General features: G+C 41.2%; 2 non-coding genes across 2 annotated transcripts; both read right to left on the bottom strand.

Annotated features, from left to right (window-relative positions):
• Positions 1 to 880: 880 nt before the first annotated feature.
• Positions 881 to 952, bottom strand: trnaq-uug (transfer RNA glutamine (anticodon UUG)). Its single transcript has one exon. It is a non-coding gene; the product is annotated as a tRNA-Gln (tRNA).
• Positions 953 to 2,102: 1,150 nt separating this feature from the next.
• trnaq-uug (transfer RNA glutamine (anticodon UUG)) lies at positions 2,103 to 2,174 on the bottom strand. Its single transcript has one exon. It is a non-coding gene; the product is annotated as a tRNA-Gln (tRNA).
• Between the last annotated feature and the right edge of the window lie 18,959 nt (positions 2,175 to 21,133).

Below are 21,133 nucleotides of genomic sequence, written 5' to 3'. Positions count from 1 at the left end.
TTCAAATTCCTTGGAACCCACATCAGCAACAACCTCAAATGAAAAATAAACCAGACCACATCTATAAAAAAGCCCAGCAATTACTTTTCCATCTCCGACAGCTCAAGAAGTTCAGTGTAAGAGTTCATCTCCTGCTCCGCTTCTACACAGCCATCGACGAAAGCATCCTCACTTCATCCATTACAGTCTGGTTCGGCAGTCTCGACACACTCTCCCGGAAGAAATTACAGCGCATCATTAACAGAGCATCCAAAATTACTGGCTCACCCCTACCATCCCTTGAATCACTCCACCGCAAACGGACACTGCGCAGAGCCCGCAAGATCACCTCTGATCCCACTCACCCTGCGCACTATGTCCTCCAGCTACTGCCCTCTGGGAGGCGCTACAGGACAATTGCCTCCAAAACAACCCGCTTCAAAAACAGTTTCATTCCCATTGCAATAAACATTCTGAACTCTGAACGCTGAGGATTCAGCATGGCCCTTATGCGTTAAATGTGTTTGTCTGTATGTATATCTATGTCATATGTTTAATGTTTAATGTTGGAACCTGTACCAAGGAGCTGTACTGAAAACAAATTCCACCAGCCTGGCTGTGTGGTCATTAAAGAATCAATCAATCAAAGTAACTCAAATAGTGCAAATAGACTTAGCACATACTGTATATACCAAAAATGACGACACAGTAATGACAAAAAGGCGGTTAGTTATTGTGACTCAACCGTTGCCACAACACTATCCAGTAAGTTGCAGTTGGTAGCATTAATATTGTAACTCTGCTGCTTACTTACTGTGTAAAGTCTTGAATCGCTTAATCATGTAATTTCTGTTTTGTCAGTAAAGCCAGTGGCTCTTTCATGTGGGACTCCCAAAAACTTAGGTTCCACCGAGATTTGAACTCAGATCACTGGATTCAAAGTCCAGAGTGCTAACCATTACACCATGGAACCACTGTAGATTAAGGTACCTTTGCTCCATGTTTACCTTGCACTGGGAGATCAGGTTCTTCAAAGGTCATGAATCGAATCAGCCCTAAAGAAATCGAAGACAATACAAAGAATGTGTCTATTCACCACGGGTGAGCATATTTAGTATGACAATGTAATCTTGCCTCCACTGAAAAGAAAGAAAGTAACCAAAGTTTCAGCATTTACATAACCAACAGATGCCCAATCAAGAGAACTTTTGCTATCAATTCATTCCCAATTACTTCATACAACAGTTGAAGGTCTGTGATCATCCCATTCTGGAAAGATTGCAACCTTCTACCCATAGAGCAACTTAAATTTAAGTTCCCCTGAGATCTAAGCTGAGATTGCAAGTTCCAGAGTCCATAGTGATAACCATTACACCATGGAAGGACTACATAGATATGGCAGGCATGTTCTTAGATAATATCACTATGTATGTCCTACTAACAGTGAATCCAGCAACACATGGGTGTAATGAAGACAAACAAATGCTAGCATGCACACAGGTTGCCAATTAAAAGGAATACAAATAATGTGCTAGGCTAGTAGTAATACATGCAAGCCTTTTTACGTACGAAAAGTCCACAACCAACTCTCCTTTATTTATTGGGAATGTCATAAATGTCATGTTCTAGTACCTGATATCATATATGCCAAGTTATATCATGGCTTAAATGTTTTTTGCAACACAGCGTCACCGAGTGAGGACCTGTTTTGGCCTTAGATTCAAGTGCACATCCCTGGTAACGTTTACTGTTTGGTAAACTGACTGCACTAAAATAGCACTGTTCTAGTCTTCTGAATTGAAAGCGCTTTACACTACATGTCACATTCACCCATTGGTGCCAAGCTGCCCATCAGTAATAACACATCCACATAGGTCAATAAATCGATGGCTATGCCTTATGGAGCAAATTGGGGTTCAGTGTCTTGCCCAAGGACCCTTTGACATGTGGACCAATCCGTGATCTACTGTTTAGAAGGCGACACACTCTACCACTGAGTGCTAAGTGTTTATCCTAAGCCTTGAAGTGGGTGTCCTCTAACTTCTTGCTTACCCAATTCTACCAGTAGCTGACTACAGAGGACCCCAAGCTTGACTGGTTGTGTCGGGAGGATTGAAAAACCTAGGTTCCACCGAGATTTGAACTCGGATCACTGGATTCAAAGTCCAGAGTGCTAACCATTACACCATGGAACCACTGTACTGCAAGGTACCTTTGCTTCATGTTTACCTTGCACTGGGAGATCAGGTTCTTCAAAGGTCATAAAGTGTAATCAGCCCTATAGAAATCGAAGACAATACAAAGAATGTGTCTATTCACCACAGGTGAGCATATTTAGTATGACAATGTAATCTTGCCTCCACTGACAGGAAAGGAATTAACCAAAGTTTCAGCATTTACATAACCAACAGATGCCCAATCAAGAGAACTTTTGCTATCAATTAGTTCCAAATTACTTCATACAACAGTTGAAGGTCTGTGATCATCCCATTCTGGAAAGATTGCAACCTTCTACCCATAGAGCAACTTAAATTTAAGTTCCCCTGAGATCTAAGCTGAGATTGCAAGTTCCAGAGTCCATAGTGATAACCATTACACCATGGAAGGACTACATAGATATGGCAGGCATGTTCTTAGATAATATCACTATGTATGTCCTACTAACAGTGAATCCAGCAACAAATGGGTGTAATGAAGGCAAACAAATGCTAGCATGCACACAGGTTGCCAATTAAAAGGAATACAAATAATGTGCTAGGCTAGTAGTAATACATGCGAGCCTTTTTACATACGAAAAGTCCACAACCAACTCTCCTTTATTTAGTGGGAATGTGATAAATGTCATGTTATAGTACCTGATATCATATATGCCAAGTTATATCATGGCTTAAATGTTTTTTGCAACACAATGTCACCGAGTGAGGACCTGTTTTGGCCTTAGATTCAAGTGCACATCCTTGGCACTTTTCTATTCTTCAGACCACTGAAAGCGCTTTACACTACATGTCTCATTCACCCATTAGTACCAAGCTGTCCATCAGTTATAATACATCCATATAGGTCCATAAACTGATGGCTATGCCTTTGGGAGCAAATTGGGGTTCAGTGTCTTGCCCAAGGACCCTTTGACATGTGGACCACAGAAGACGTGGAGCAATCCATGATCTACTGATTAGAAGGCGACACATTCTACCACTGAGCGCCAAGTGTTTATCCTAAGCCTTTTGAAGTTGGTGTCCTCCAACTTTCTGCGTACCTAATTCTACCAGTGGCTGACTACTGAGGACCCCACGCTTGACTGGTTGTGTCAGGAGGATTGAGGGTTGCCTACTGCACTCGTTGGAAACATTTGTCTTGAACATAGTTTCAGCTTTCACCTAATGTGAACTTAGGAATCCACAAGATGACAAAGTAATCTTCCTTGGGGACACTGCCATGCAAACATTGCACATGTTACCTTCCAGCATGCTCTTGAAAATCTGTGAGTAGATTTAGAGAATGTGCACCTGAAGGTTTACTATTTCTTCTCCAAATCAGCACAAAGAGTTCAGAGATGTCTTGTGGCACGTCACTACCAAACTGCTTTCTCTCAACCCTTCCATCCCACGACTTCTGCAAAGCTTGTCGGCAATGAAGTCCTACTTTATCAGCCTTGGAGATGAGTGCCCCAAACAATCAGGACTTGGCTGATTCTGGGGTGCAGATAAGGATGGCGATGTTCTTGAGGTTTATCCCCTTTTCTGCACAATATTCTGCCCCTCTTTGTAGAGGTTGTCAAAAAGCTTGAGACCAGTGCTACGACCTGGGTAGAGCTAGAGCGAAACTAAGGCTCAGTCCTGTTCTGTTTGATTGTTCTTAGGTTACTCCTCAAAAATGTTTCCACCTTTCTGAATGCAATTGCCCTCACTGTCTTGTTACCCTCTATCTCTCTGGCTAATTCCCCTTCAAGAACCTGGAGAAGATTTGTGAGAAGCTTAAGTCAGGCTGAACATGGATCAACTTTGTGATGAGAGCACCACACTGAGCATCATTGTGGTAACCAGCAGGAGGGAGATCAAGGGGAAAATAAAGATGGATTGCTGTATTTCAGGCAGCTGATTTGTGAAATCTGCTCTTCATCTTTTGATTCATTCTGAACATACCAGCCTCAGCAGGGTTTGTGGAGAGAATTGTTCCAGGATGAATAGCAAGTGGATTGAGGCTGGGAATTCTATGGCGCTTATGAAAAATAGACTGTTTTTTACTGTGATCTTTGACCTGTGAGTTCCACATATTTATGTGCTTACATGCTTCAAGGAGCAAGGAGCAACAAAAAGTACACATGAAAGAATTGGGGTTGGTTTTGGTTTTGAGTTCCCATAACCTAGATACACTAGTAACACGTTTTGTCTCTCAACAGTCATGATTTAAATGCCCACGTCCAGGAGATTTGTTTTTACATGTTTGACAGAGACGCATTTATTTTGTGCATTTTCACAAATAAATATATAATTCTGTATGTATTCATAAATGAAAAAGTCATGATCGAAAGTTATTTTTTGACAGACTAAACAATTGGCCCATGTCTATGATGTCATGTTTTAATATTAAGCATAATCGGTGCAAATGTGCTTTACTCTTATTCACTCATTATTTCCTCAACATATATCTTGAGAGTATCATTGGACACTGCAAGTGTTATGGTTTAGGACCCCTAGATACCTTGCTTGGTTTGTGTGTCTTGATCATGGGGTGCACACAAGCCAGTGTTTCCAACACATAGACTTTATGGGTGGGTCGGATGGGGACTTTTGCATTTGTTCTTTTTATTATTTAATCCATGCAAAACAAGAACGCCACCCGCAATCTATTTACTAAAGGAAAATCTCCCTTCTACCCCCACCATACCTGTTCATTCTCGATTACATGCAGGTTGGTTGTAACATTTGGCGCTATACATTCATATACATTTATATATAAATAAAAATTGATTGATTGACTGAAGACTAATTTCCCTACGAGGACTAAAAACGGTTATCGTATCGCATCGTATCGCATCGCATCGCATCGTGTCATATCGTATCGGAACTTTTGTGGACAATAATGAGGGACAAACTTATTGTAGATACTTTTTATTATTCAGTCTATCATAAATATTTTTGACACTGATCAGTATTTGAAAGTCATTGCGCCCCATCACTGTCCAAAAACTTTTTTTATCCTGACGGTTTATATATATAAGTTGCTTGAAGTAGGTCAGTTTTGGAACACAAGATCAGGATAAATCTGCAGTACTGGCTGTAGTTTGTTGCACAGATGTACAGTTTTATGGCAGCCTCTACCCAGTTAATCCTGTCAATTTCTCGCTGAGCTCATAGGGATTTTATTGGTGATCATTTGACCAACTTCTGTTTCTGACTGAGGTTTTACTCTTAGTCCTGTGGAGAAGCTTTGACCTGGCCAATACTGCATCTGATATGAAGAAAAACAGGCATTTCTAAGCACAGGGGATCATCCATCAAATGCTGACACACTGGCGTCTACAACTTTTTCCACCATGTGTGTGCCTGTTTTGCTCTTATCTTAAGTACTTTTTCAAAATGCATTCAAATTATATAGCCATATAAGGAAATGTATGGGTATTTCAAGAGTTTTAGTCCAAAGTAAAACCTTCAACATTAAAAACAATAACATGCTTTCATACAATGACTAATGGCAGGACATTAGCATTAAACACACAAACACAAGTTAGGTAGTGCTTCATAAAATCACAGCATACTTTAAGAAACAAGATATTAAATAACAAATGCAGTAAATGTTATTTTTGAGCAGCAGGAAGATGAAAGTTATGGAGTTATTAAGCACACACACATTCTCCAAAGCTTCAGACACACAAACATGGAAATGAATACATCACCAAGCTGAGCCCTGAACCATGTGATCCCTGTGTGTGTGTGTGTGTGTGTGTGGTATTAGTTGCTTGACCCACAGCATGCATGTGAATACATGAATATGAAACCCTAACAATCCTTTGCACACTCTGACCTTTAAGATTGCTTTTGCCGTCTGTCAAGATTCAGGTTTCTTCCCTTCATTTTGGGTCTCTCTGTCAAACACACACACACACACACACACACACGGTGGCAAATACCAGAAACAGATTTTTCATTTTCACTAAATTAAAAGCAGAGTCTCACAGACTCATCTCACCTTTTATACTTACTTTCAAATGCAGTTGCTTACACACACACACACACACACACACACCAAATCTCATAGAGAGAACGAATCATTTAAGTCAGAGGAAAATTCTGGGAGTCATTACTTAAATATGAAAAGTGCTTAAAAGAGTAAAGTATGTGGGTCTTTTCATGAGACTGTGAGAAAGTACTGGTGTTTTTCCCCTGCAGGTTGACCTTCGCTAAACTCTACTCCAACCCTGACTCTGACCCTGACCCTGAACTCTGACCTCTTCGGGGCCTTGAGGTACGCTCAGTGACTCTTTGACCACTGGATCATGTTTCTGCTTTTGCAATAATCTGCTGTGTAGTTGCGTACTGCAGGACAGATTATTTAGTGTTATTTAGTCTGTTTTTAAGTGCACTTTCTACCGTGTAAAAACACCTTAGATTAAAAGTCAAAGTATTGCTAGATGGACACTCCTTATAATAAATATTTGTAAGTAAGTATGTATTACAAATCATACTTAAACACGTGAGTGCAGCAGGGATCTGATGATGAATAGAAATGCTTTGTGACATAAAACGTCAGTGCACATTAGTGAGTTTATGCCGTTTTAATCCACATCGAAAGATAAATTAAAAAATGTGGGATATGTGTCTTTGCCTCAAGTCTGCTCTCTATTAAAAAAATATGAAAAGGAATTCTAATAATCGCACAAACAGCAAACCATTGACTTCATTTTGGCAGCCTGCAGCATAATAGTCGATATAGATCTGTAACAGAGTGAAATACTGCCGTCGTTGTTTATTCTGTCTCAACAAGGACTGCTTGTAGATCTCACTTCATTCCAGTTTTAGCTTCAATGCACTGGCTGCCAATGAAGTGAAGGATTTATTTAAGATTCTTTTAATCACTTATAAAGCATTTCATTTCTCGGCGTCTGCTTCCATTTCTGAATTGCTACAGCCTTCCACAACTGATGACCATTTATGTTATCAAACCAAATTTTGGATGTACCAAGTGTCAAATTTTAGAAAAGGCGAAGGGCGCTAGTTTAGCTCAGTGGATAGAGCAGGCACTCCATATACAGAGGCTACAGCCCTCCGTGCAGTGGCTGCAGGTATGACTCACGTTCTCGGCCTTTTGCTGCTGTCATCCCATTTCTCTTCTCCAAATACTTCCTGTCTCTCTTCAGCGGTCCTATCAATTAAGGCAAAAAATGACCTAAAAAGTAAAAAAATTGATTCCTTGTTTAAATTTACAGTTTGACTCCCGCCAGCCCAGAATTGTGACAAATGTCGCAATGCAAAAATTCAGGACCACATATGAATGTGGCCCCAATCAGATTTGAAAAGATCAGATTCCAAGTGTTTTGTGTTGTTCACACTGTCATGAAAAAAACAGACCTGAGTCACGTATCAGTCACAAAAAAAATGGATTTGCGCAACATGAACGTAGCCTAGAGACAAACACTCACAGGCAATTTCAGAGTCACAGTGAACCTAACGAGCATGTCTTTGGTCTGTGGGAGGAAGCCGGAGTACTGGAGGGAACCCACGAATGCACGGGGAGAACATGCAAACTCCACACAGAAAGTTAGCTCGGCGGGGTGGGCGTGTTCTCGCACGAGAGAGTGAGCTTCTGGTGATGAAGAGCCCAGGAGCTGGGGCCCAGTTTGAAGGTGTTTTAGACTAAATGCAAGGAAAAATCCTACTCATTATCCTTTTAATTTCAATTGTATATTGGTTGCTTTCTAGTTTGTTTGAGTGTGTGTATTCTGAATGCTATTTCAGTGTATTGAGTGTATTAAATAACTTTGTAACCTGTGTGTGAAAAGTTTTTCTTACAAAATATTTTGAATTTTGAATTTCAAAGAACATTGGGTCAGAAGACTGAGACGTGTGTTTTATGAAGACCTGCTATGTGTTCATATTTAGTACATTATTTCGTTTTTATTATTTCCCACTTTCTTTCCCAATATCCATTACTCATCATGCTAGCGTGCACCAAAGGCCTGCAGATGTCTGTTTCATCATTTCTTCTGCTTTTCTTTCTGTCTTTCTTGTGAGTCATTGCTTTTTTTATTTGGCCTGTCATGCCTTAATTGAAAGACAGTGGATGAGAGTGGGGAATGACACACGGAAAAAGGCCGAGGGCAGGAGTTGAACCCGGGGTCGCTGCAACGAGGACTGTAGCCTCTGTATATGGCCACCTATTCAACCGCTGAGCTAAACCAGTTCCTTGTGGGATGGGTCATTCCTGCCAGTAAACAAACACTGATACATTTATGCAAGAATTTGTGAAGATGTGTGATTAAACTTGTCCAACATGTGCAGATGAAGCAGTAAGAAATGTTTGGTCTGTATTAACAGTGACTCTTTTTATATAACAAAGCTGTTATAAAATTGCAAACATATATGGATGACAAACACGCCTGATGTGTAGACAATTTATTTCCCCTTTAAGAATGGAGGAGAAAAAAAAGTTCCTCAGTTAGAGGTTAGATGGTTTGTATCTTTAACCCTTACACCACCAGCATAGTACAACCTTTGCCATTGTCTAAATCACTTCCCTTTTCCGCCTTCTACTTTCATTCCTTCCTCCTATTCAACAGTTGCACATTAAATCTTCTGCTCCGGCAACTTCTCTCTATCGTTTTCCCTCTCTCTCTCTCTTTCTGTAATTTCCTGCTCTCCCACTCTGTTTCCCAGGGGGTGACCCTTCCTCCTCTTCCACATCCCTGATTCAGAACAAGAACGGCTGTAACCTCAGACACACACACACACACACACACACACTTAAAGTAACCTCAGCACAGCGTCTCAGGATCAATTACTGAATTAGCATCCCAGACTGCAGTGCCAGGAGAGAGAACAACAGAGAGTTATTTTTTATCATCGGCTCTTTCCCTTCCATTATTGTTTCCCTCGTGACTTCTTATCCATCATCCGCCTCACACTGCCGCCTGCTCTTGCTTGGAGTGTCTCACAGCTGAACTGCAACAAGATTAAAACCTTTCAGTCGATCCAAATTCATGTTCGTTCATTGCGGGATGCAGGAGGAGTTCTCCTTTCCAAACTGTAGTTGCAGAAAAACATGGAATATTGTATTCAAAGTTGCACGAAATACCTCACCATAAATAGACAAAACATTTCCTATTTGAGACTGATTCACACGCTCACACACACGCACACACACGCACACACTGTCTGGCCTGTAACAAGAGCCATGTGATTTTTGACGGTAACATGAACCTATTCCTTTTTAATCTAATGTATGCATCCATAGGAGCCTCACTATGGTAATCTTCACTGTGTTTGTGCGTGTGTGTGTGTGTGTGCAGAGGAAGACAGCTACTGTAAATGCTACATACGCTCTTATACATCAAACACTATGCTTATCTCTCACATTCCTGGGCTATAATGGGATTAGAGTTTAATGGGATTATAACAGACAACCTCCTGATCACAAAGCAAAGGTTCTGACACTGAAGTCTGGAATCTGAAGGGGCCGGAAGAGGGACGACAGGGGCTGCTGAAAGGTTTTAAGGAAAGGTCACTGTTGCAGGATTGTTAGAAATAGCAAGGGGAGCTTTGGGTGGATTATGAGTTATCAAATTAGACAAAGAATCTTCAGCAGCTCTTGGCGTTGCGATTATAGACTGTATAAAAAGATGGACGACATGACAGCTCCCTAAAAACCTCTCTATCGCCCCCTGCTGACTGGCTGCAGTATAGGTCATAAAGCCCGCCTCCTCCATGTTAACAGATGGGACATGAGTCAAACGATAAATCAAAATACACGACAAATACATTTTTCTTAAACATGGTTTCTGTCATTATAGTTAGTTCTTATCATGCTGATTTACGTCCAAGTGTTCGTTTTTCTGACAAGTTTATTTTCAATTAGTTATTTGATGCTGTAAAAATGATGATTGACAGCTCTGTAGACAAATCCGACTCCTGCAGCCGGTCTGTTCTGGATTAGCAGAGTAGAGGAGGATCGGCGAGAGGAAACGTTACTAAAAGTTGGCTTCAGACCAACACAAAGAAGCTGTTCTGCTGTTAAATATGTGTTTTGGTTAGCGGAAGTGGCTATTGCGGCTCCACCCGCCGATCTCTACTGCGCAGTTCTGGCTCCAAATAACGTCACCAGCGCAAGATGGCAGCACCAGTCACAGGGCGTCGTCCATCTATATATACAGGCATTGGTTTGCGATGCTTTGAGCGAAATGCTACAATCTGTGTGTTAAAATGCTCCCAGTGACAGTGTTATGCTAACCTGCTGATAATACACCACCGCAGTTTAGCATGTTGGCCAAAGAATAAATTGAACACAAAGTCCACCCACACGTATTTCTAATATACTTCAGTCCGGACCAAAGAAGTTGAGCAACATAATGATTTAGCTATCTCTAGGAGCATGCTGCTAGCATGATTACAACGTCAAATGTGTATGCAACTAATAAGCACCATTGAGAGATCCCAATCTAATGAGAAGGTGACAATTCAGCCATTATCAAAGTTCACGATGGCCTACACACGTGTGTGAGTTCAAGGTTTACTTTCTCTGGTGCTTTTTAAAGCTTCAGCTGTATTAACTTGGTCTTTTGGCTTTAGAGAGGCCTACATATTTGCCTCTGGTACTGATTCATGTTAGTGGTAGAATAAGATTTAGGATCTGGCTAAGGGAGATGCCAAATGGCTAAACATGTATTAGTTTATTCATTTTTGGAGCTTAAATGGTTTAATGTGCCCTTTATGAGACTCTTGGGGATTCTTGAGAATATTACCGCCTAAATCAGAGTCAAATCTTCTTTCACCATCTTTAAATATCATCATGAGGAGTTGAGACTTAAGATAATGAAAATAATGATCCTCGAGAAGTTTCTTTTTGGTGTTGCCAATTGCCAACCACATCCAAAGTTAACAACAGAAGGGAGGATTGCCAATCCTGTGCAGTTACTGAGGCCATTTTATCTGATCAGAACTAAGATGTTACTCAAATAATCTTTCAAATCTGTGTCTTGCTCTGCCTACTAGGCCACATCACTGTTGGCCAAAGAGAGACGAGATAAGACTTTCACATATTTTTTCTTAGTTTTAGATCTAACTGATAAAAGCGTATGTCGATCTGCTTTTTTCTACTCACGCATGTCATTTCTGGTCTTAAAGCTATTGGCAAGAGTCTGGTATTAGATGTGAAATAGCAGGGGGCTCAATATTTAAGCACCCAACACACACTGACCTAGGTTGGAGTGGTGTGCTAAAAGCAGTAAGCGAGGCAGCGAGAAGGCCAAGTTTTGACAAGTCTCTCTCCGTCCCACACACGTCCTTCCGCCTCACTCTTTCACTCTCCCCATCTTTCTCTCTCTCCGTCATCCCCTCCTCTATTTCCAGACGTCGCTCTCCACCCATTTCCTTTCATCCCAGACATGTCGACAGCATTTTTTTTTAGGAGGACAGACACACAACATTAATAATTTCAACAGTGCTGTCCTGTATGAAAAGGGAAAAGGGAAGGATTTAGGACATCAGAGGAACTCTTCATCCTCCACCTCACATTGGAAAAGTTGTACTTTTTCTTTTGTAGCTCAAGTCATTAACGGTAAAAATCCATCTCATAATTTTTTTCTTTCTCAACTTGCATGTCGCCTACAAACAGAGGCAAGACCAAGACTTTTAGTCTGTCTGGATTAAAAGCCCTTCACCTGAAACCGCTAGACTACTGAGAAGTTAGCGGTTGCATCAGACTCATCTGGAAGACAGTACAACTTGTTTTAGAGAAGTCTTTTTCAAACACATTCTTAATCAAACACATCATTGAAATTAAAGTAGCTAACAAGTGAGACAACTCGCTTAAGTATCATCTGTTTTTTTAATGCACGGTACAAATCGCTGATGTACACAACTGGTAGCGACAGGTTGCTAGCCTTAGTATGCTAGATAGCGCCATCAGAAGCTAGCATCCAGTAAAGCTTGTAGCCTAGGGTGGCCATTTCCATAACACCAAAAAGGAGGACACTTTGCAGGAGTCAGTGAAGCCAGGATAAAAACTGAAAAATAATCCCAAAACTATAACACATAATAAGACTCTAGTGTACTCACCACAGAGTTGAATGTCTATTTGCGGTACTTTTGCCCTTTCCTGGCCGCTTCCAAGAGTTTTTTGTTTGTAAGGCATTTCCGGTACATGTCTGTGCACTCAACAAAGTTGCAGCGCTGCCTTGACACTGTCCACATCCAGACGCTTTCTCTCATTTCTCCATGCTGAGGTCATCATTTAAAAGACACGTTCTGTATGTGCATTGCTACATGGTACGGAGACGATGTAGGCGCTGACCTTATTCAGGTTCACAAGTGGGACATCTGCTTTGGAAAACAGTTTGAGATACCGCTCCTCACTGTGGCAACCTAACATTACTGAGAGCTGAGAATAGCTTACACCATGCCGTATTCCTCATAGAGTCCATCCACATCAATGTCTTTCAGACTGCAGGCCTGGACAGCATCACTGTATTCTTCATAAGACACAGCAGTTGTGAGGCCAAGCTTTGACACGCTTTCATATGAAAGCTGTTCTCAGAGAAGTCATATCTTTCACTCACGTATTTCTCGGCTCTTTCATAGAAAACAATAAAATCTGCCTCACATTTCTTAGCCAGATCAGGGGTCAGCTGCTTGAGTTTGTTGTTCACAGCAAAGCCAAAAAATGTGTCCTTTAGCCTTCTGTCAAGTTTCCCTTTCAGTTCAGTCATTACCTTAAAAACAGAGGTTATGCTAAATGTGTGGCCTCAAGTGCTTCAATGCAGTCTGAGAACACCTTTAGAATGTGACTGAGGAACAGAAAATACATCTCAGATACTTCAATGCCATCTTCTCCAAAGCATTTCCACAAAATCTTGGAGCATTCCTCCTCACCTATTACTCACAGTTTGCGCTGTAGAATGTCGGTGGCAATCGGCGTGGATGCGGGGGGAGTGGGAGAAAACGTGGACATCAAAGGCACAGCCGTACCCACTGAGGCTGTCCTTGTCCCTGCTTGTTGAATCAAATAAAAGTTGAAAAACTGGCAACCGATCAGAATCAGGATCACTTAAATATTGATAAAAATTTCCATGATATAAGTGTGTAGTTCAAATGTTCACTCCCAGCCACTGTGGCCACTTAAGGCCTTTGAGACTTTGAGTTTAAATAGCATTTAGCATTTGCGCTCCAAAGCTTTATCTTTGAATACTTACTCAAAGTGGTAAATAAAGTCTCCAAACACTACACTTTTCTGCTGCCATGTTTTTTTTTTGTGTGGACTATCAAGACCGGAGTGTGTGAGAAATTAGGAGTCAGAGAAGGACAAGTCAGCATCCGAGTGTAGGGACGCGATGAAGGAAGAGAGCGATAATGGAGAGGAAGTGAAGTGTTTGGGCAGCTGGCAGACAGCAATGTCAAAACTTAGTCTGGTGGGGAGATGATGGATAGAGAGAGAAAAAGAGAGAGAGTGATTATAGCATCCACTTCAGAGGACAGGATTTGTCTAACTTTCCCTCAGTCATCTTTCATTGCCCTTTGCTTTGACAACTGCAAAAGCTAGCTATTGAGAAGGAGGTGAAATTTCACGTCTCTTGAGTTCTTGGTTTCACCGAAAAAGTCTGATTGATTTCTTTCAGGGGGCGCTGTTGATGTTTTTACACAGACTAAATCTGCTTGTTTTCCTTTTGGAAGCCAAGTGCCTCTGCAGGCCGTGCGATGAGAGACAGCGGATCTGATTTCAGTTCAGGAATAGTAGCAGTGTCAGAGATTTCAACATGTAAACTTCAATTACGAGAGATGACAGCAGCAGGGAAACTCTTGGCTGACTTCACACAGGATGAGAATAATATTTGACTTTGCTCTGTGTATCCAGACTACAAATTCCCAGGACTCAAAAGGCATTTACAAAAACACTGAAAACTCTGAGTCAACGGTTCAGGATGAAGACATTCTTAAAGCTTAAACCAGAACTCATTTATCTTCAACCTGTCAAATATTATCAACTACTCTACTACTTTAAAAAGGCCCAACCTGTCAGGAATACTCATATTCATTTCTGCATTGATTTTATCAAATATTAGAACCAGACCACTGTTGTATTTTTGAGGCCGACACTGATTTCAGAGATCACTGTCTGCTCCGCTGTGATGCTGCGCTACATGTGCTGCAGACAGTGCTGAGTGTTGTAAACTACGGAGCCTCAGTGCCCTCAAACTAAGAGATGAAACCATTTATAAATCACCCCAAACATTGTTTTCTGCATTACATAAGCTGTAAAAGAAATTAGATATTTACGCATAAAGGAAAACATATACCTTGGTGCACATACGTATATCTTTAATAGGCACATATCGGCCTGATAATGGGCTGCCTGGTGGTGCAGTGGTTAGCCCGGCCCCCCAGCTAGAAGGTTCCTAGTTCGGACGCAGGGGGCCCTGTCTGTGTGGAGTTTGCATGTTCTCCCTGTGCATGCGTGGGTTCCCTCTGAGTACTCAAGCTTCCTCCCACAGTCCAAAGACAAGCTCGTTAGTTTCATTGGTGACTCTAAATTGTCCGTAGGTGTGAATGTGAGCATGAAAGGTTGTCTCTCTCTATAGCCGCTTTCCCACTGGTCAAAAACCCTGCAAAAACCCCTGGCTTTTTTGTTTAATGGGAAATGTTACAATCGGCATTCAGACCCGGGTCACATGACTCTGCAGTAGACCCGGGTAATTATCGCCTCGGCATCGATCGGCATTGATGGGAACACAAAACCCAAGTCGACATGCTAATCTCCGCCCCCTTTCCGGCGCGATACTATGCGCCATCAGTAACTTCTGCGACTCGTCATCTCAGCTACAAATTTGTCTGCGCTGAGTTTGATAAATAGTCTGAATGAGTAATAGATTCAATAAAGACCTAATCACCGTAGCATCTTCACTGTTTACTAACCCTGTCTCTGGCGTGTTTGTGACGTCAGACGGTGACGCAGCAGAAAAGAGACAGGCAGGAGTATACTTCACTGGCAATGGGAAGAAAGACAATCGACATCTATAAGCGGGTCCTCCCGGGTCTAAAAAAAGTTCACTGCATGTTACCAAATATGAACTTTGGTCTCCTAAAAAGGAAGTTATTCATGCCACACATGGACTGCCCTGACAATTTCTATGATGGGATACTATGTCCTTTACATGGTACAATGTGTCACATGAAGCTGTTTGTTGGCACTTACTGACCTTGTTCCCTTCTGTCTTGATCGTTGCTTGTGTTGTATTAACTCTCTGATGTACGTTGCTTTGGACAGAAGAGCCTGCTAAATGAAATTTTAACATTGTAATGAAGAACAGGAAGTTCACGTAATCCCCCCTGATGGTACCCTTCACAACGTCTTCTACAAATTCACAAGTTCAGCAACACAACCATGCTCCTTCATGAACTTCCCACCCACATGTTGCGTCATTTGAGGCAACACTGTGATAGAGCTACTGGTGTTCCTACTATAACCAGAGTCTTTGTTGTAGTTGATAATTGCTATTTCAAGCTTGTATAACCAATGTTTCGACTGTCTACCATTTATATAAAATGAAATGTGTTGCATCTTAAAATCACAACCACACAGCCTCCATAGTCAGTGCAGACAACCACAAGCATCTGCCGTGGGCGGGTGAGAAGCTGCTTTGGGGCCTGTTTAAATTAGAAAATGACAAACTACTATTTCCCCTGAGAGAAATATCAATTCAGTGTGCATTTTCAGAAGAAGCTATGGGAGCAGCAGCTAAAGTTAGTCCTGCTACTGTTCACAAGTCATCTGGAATCCACATTAAGACAAAGAACAACTGTTTTACATTACGAGTCTAGATTTCTCGAATGCTTTGAAACCAATTTTGACACAAATCACAGAGAAATCAAGCAGGAAAATCCAGAGACTCTCTCAGTGTTATTTGGACGCAGTCACCCTGGTTGACCCCTGCCAGTTGTGTGAATCAAAATTTGACATATGGGAAAATGAATAACACAGCTGGGAATAGCTACTAAATTCTTTCCCATGTAGATGACCGGCACAGGGCCATTCTGCTCTTTTCTAGCTTACCATGCTAATGCCAGCGGAGTGACATCTGGTTTGTGTGTGTAGAAGGGCCAGGGACTTAAAGTAGTGAGTGAGTGTGTGTAAAGAGAGATAATAAAATTAATATGATTAAAAATAAATATTAAAAGGGAAATTTTTAGTCCTTTAGAATTGAGTGCTGTGGGGCGCCTGTTGGGCTCAGTTGGTGGAGCGGGTGTCCCGTGTACAGAGGCTGCAGTCGCACTGAACGCCCGTTCTGCTCCCGGTCCACCAATCATTTGGTGCATGTTATCCCCCACTCTCTACTCCCCACATTTCCTGTCTCTCTTCAGCTGTCCTTTATAATAAAGGCAAAAGCCTGTGTTTGTTAGCTTATGTAGGCACAAAGAGTGGAGGCAGGTAGCTCGGTTTAACAGGCTACCTGTTTCCCTTTGTTCTCAGTCTTGGATATAATCCTAGCTTACGTAGCAAACTTAGCTAACATAGATGATAGCGGCCAAACGTCACTTCCCGTTCACCAGAATGACCACGCACCCTTTTGGATGAAAACAAGCACTGTCAAAGTAATAATCTCGAAGACTTTCATTTAAATAAATGCCTAAGGCCCACTGATGAAAGCCTTTACATTTGCAGTATTACAGACTGGGTGTCTGGTGCGACATTCCCGGAAATAGTCCCAAGCGGCGACCAGTTAGTGACGCGTTTTCCATCACCCGGCAGTGGTTGGTCTGCCAGAGAGGGTAGGCGGAGCTAAGCGGCTGCCTTTCCGCTCTCTGCAAGTGTTGCGAGTAAACAGTAATCTACTATGGCTGAACAAACAAAGAAAAGATCGATGACTACAGATACAACTTCAAAAATAAGTGAAAATCAAAAGAAAAAGAAACTAAACCGCTCAGATGAAGCAAACAGTCTAAAAAGGAAAGCAACCGTCAGCGAGGAAAATCAAGAGTTACAACCGGAGCCAACCGTGGACGTCACACATGAGACAATGTCTGGATATCTGGGAAGTGTGCTCCTGCAATTATCGTTTATTATTTATCTAAGTGCCAATCTATTTTATGCCCTTCATACCCAATGGCCATGGCAATGGGGACAAATGCATGTAAGAGCAGTAGTGTGTTCAGATGGTTAAAAGGTTTGGTTAGTTTATGACCAAACACTGTCAGCACCGAGCTCAAAATCCTCATTCCAGGAAAACATTAGTGTGTCTGAATTCTTGCCTTTCTGCTGGTCTATTTTTGATCTCCTGGAGAAATAACTTAGGCTAACAACAGTTTCATTATGCAAACATGCTGCACTGGCAAGCAGCTTAGCTCTCCAAATTGCTCAAATCAAACACGTACAGTACAAATACAAAGACGGGACTTTTCACAGCTGAAAATCTGGTGACATCATGGAGCGTGGTGCTGTCAAAGTTAATTTGGTGTTCTGTTGCTGATACTAAATGCCTTATTGTTGCTTGAAATCTCAGCAATAAAAGAGTTTTTCAAAGTCTCCAGCCGGTCCAGGCCCTGTTATGTAATCTGGTATTTAATAGTGAATGTCTTTCATTCATACATACACGGCAAAGCCCTGTGGAATCTTGTGTGCTGAAAGAGATGATTTAAGGTGCAGTGTTGTGTTTTGTCCATTCTCACTCCTAAGTCATCAAATTCAGCAGCTTTCAAAATATGCGACTGTAGGTACTAACGTCATTTCTAGACTCTATATGTTATTGTCTGAATTTGGCTTTAAAGTTAGTGGATGTAGTATCAAGAGCACGAAGCTCCACTTGGGGTGGTGGTTGGGGCAATGGATGGGTCAAAGAAAAACATGACTTTCATCACGGTGAAAGAGTCATGAGTTATTCTAGATTAGTTTTTGATTTGTAGTTCAGTGTTCAGATATTATTTCCTGTTTTACTGTCACTTTGTCTCTTGTTGTCACAAGTTCTTTTTGTGTGGTCTGCATCTGGGTCCTCTTCCTTTTTGTTTTAGGGCGGTTTCACACCAGCCTTGTTCAGTCCGATTGAACCGAACCATGGAGCGTTTGTTCCCTCTGTGCAGTTCCTTTAGTTGGTGTGAACACCGGAATCAAACCAACAACCAAACCATGGTCCGCTAGAAAAAACAGGTCTCGGTCCGTTTCCAAATAAATTACGGTCCAGTTTGATTCTGGTGAGGACGTAAACGGACTTAAACTAAGACCTAATACAGGAAGTAAAAACCAAAACACTGTACCTTGTGTGATGTAAACAGGTGTTGACACTGGCAAAGACAGACACTCAAGATGAGTAGAGGACAGATGTGGAGGAGCAATGAGGAAATAGAAATATGAGCTGACCAGACAATTTCACAAAAGCTTGTTGAAACGCACGAGAACACGGAGGTACTCAAAGTGTTCAGTGAAAATCTAAAGGACAATGGAACTGATCGCTCTGTGGAACAGTGTCGGTTAAAAGTACAAAAACTCAGGGAGTTTTACCACGTGGAAATTCGGACCAATCAGAGAGTAGTTTCCTTTGGTCCACTGGTAAAAGCTGCCATGTGAACACAAACCAAACTCGAGTCAAACTTTAACATTGTAACAATTTGGTCTTTGATTCGGATCAAACAAGCGGACTTTAGGTCTGAACCCGGCCTTAAACTTGAAACCTGACAAGGGGGTTCTATTCGTGTGTGAGACTAATTGTCACTGTTGCCTTCTTCAAGAAATCGACTTCTTTTCAAGTTACATACCACATACAAGTTATGTTATATACGTAGGTTGGTTACATCAAATATTGTGCATTACATTAAGTATGCTAATGAGGTAACAAGCGTAGACATGAGCACTTATTTAAACTCAAACCATGATATTTTTCCTAAACCTAGCCAAGTAGTTTTGGTGCCTAAACAAGTTGCCCAACTGTTTTCAATGTTAACTATGTGGTAATGATTGTGGCACATGCAACAATCATAAATGTGAAATGTTTTACTGTAAGCTTTATTTTCAAATGAACTTCGAATGTTGCATGTTGCATGTTGCGAGATGTGGACTTGAGACTTGGTGACTTGAACTCGAGCCGATAAAAATTAAATGACTTGCGACTTGACTTGACTTGAGGCATGATGACTCAGATGACTTGAGTGTGTTCATAAGTTTGAATGATAACTGTTAAATATTAAATGAATAATGTTGATCAATGTTGTCAAGTTTCTGTCTAACTATCAAGTTAGTATGCGCCGCAAACTGGGAATCATGATTGGTCGACTCAAAAAACTCCCCGGTATGTGATTGTCATGATTGGATGACAGGCTGTCAGTCAAACTACTCGCTATGGCAACACACAACATCAAAGAGACCCCCGATACCTGATGTTTTTCCCCAAAGAGAAGCCTCATCAGTCGTACTCGTTACTACTCAATATGGTCTCAGACCAGACCATCATCATGGCTGCGTCTGTGCCAAGATAATACAGATACAATTCATTGTCATACTTTTTGAACAGGTTATATAAATTGGCCAATAATATCATTATTAGATGGGCTACTAATACCTTGTCTTTTCTCTTTATAAAGACCGGATACTACAGGTCAGAGTGCTGGATCTTGGGTGGAAAAAAAGTGACTTGTCTTGGGACTTGACTTGCCTTAACTAAGGTCTCGACTTGACTTGACATAACCTTTGACTTGACTTGACTTGCCCAAGAAAAAATGACTCGAGACTTGCTTGAGACTTGGACCAAATGTCTTGAGACTTACTTGGGACTTGAGCAAAGATGACTTGGTCTCCACACTGTCAGTTACTGCTAACAAAGATGCATGTTGTGAGGAAGATAACTGATCAGTTGTGAGTGTTTACATAAAAGCTGGTCTGTGTTCAGAGCTGATGAAAGCAGCAGACAAGTTTTCTGTTGAGCTGTCACAATAAGGCTCTGTTACAAACCACTACTGGACCTCGTGAGGAGCATCCACATACGACCGTTGGTGTCAAAGGAGACACAGAATTACATAAGAGCTGAAGTAAAAAGTGCTCTAACTGTTGTAATTATTGGGCAGTAAAAGAATAATTGACTATAAAACATAAGAATTCTATCATATTCTGTATTTTAAGAGAAGAGTGTTCATGGATACAACAGGGGCCTTTTCATAGCTGATGCTAGCCTGTAAGTGGTTTATTATAGTGTTATGCAATACACATTTTCAGTATTCCATCTCGTTTAAAGCACATAGGGCAAAGAACCGGCAAATCTCTGTCTGGTGACACAAAGACAAAAAAATATCTGCTCTGGGGTCTTTTTCTGCATTCGTCTTTCTTTGTGCGCCTGATCTTCATAGGATTGATGGAATTGTATTGCCTGTGGTGGGCACAATAATTTCAGTGAAAATTCTCAAAAACTGACTAACAAGACAATATTAATCTCCTTAATAATCAGTTGTTTGTGTTCATTTTTTAAAAAGTGAGTAAATATTTTTTCTTGATTGACATTTTAAAGGCGTGTGCTTTTATTTTGAAAGCGTATTGCCAGTACAAGTAGAAGAAAACAGGGTAAAATGCCGTACTTATTGTTCGTTAACAACCTGGCTGATGAGGGAACAAGGTCCGGTAATATTTCTTTTCATTTGTAGATTAATATTAACTGACTTTATAATGTATTTATCCAGTTGCTAGTTTGAGGGTAGGTGAATGTGTGAGCTAGCAAGGATGCTATATTAGCTCCATGTATGTTTACTGAAGTCATGTTGATTATTGTCTGTCTGTAACTCCGTGTTGTTGCTGCTGTCCAAGCAGGTCTTTCTAGAGAATGAGGCCACATGTCTCAATGAGATAACCTGTCTAAATAAAGGCTAAATTAGCATTCCTTTGCTTTAGCAACATGGTGGCCGAACTGAATCTACAATTTATTGGGTAAGAACAATAACTGTATATATAGATGGAAGACGCGTCTCCATCTGCTCTC

This window comes from Semicossyphus pulcher, unplaced genomic scaffold, assembly GCF_022749685.1.
Source record: "Semicossyphus pulcher isolate SPU_LCO1_2020_fin unplaced genomic scaffold, fSemPul1.0.p SCAF_20, whole genome shotgun sequence".
In the NCBI taxonomy this organism is placed as follows: Eukaryota; Metazoa; Chordata; class Actinopteri; order Labriformes; family Labridae; genus Semicossyphus; species Semicossyphus pulcher.
Note: the sequence above shows the minus strand (reverse complement) of the source record. Positions and strands in the feature narration are given on the sequence as shown.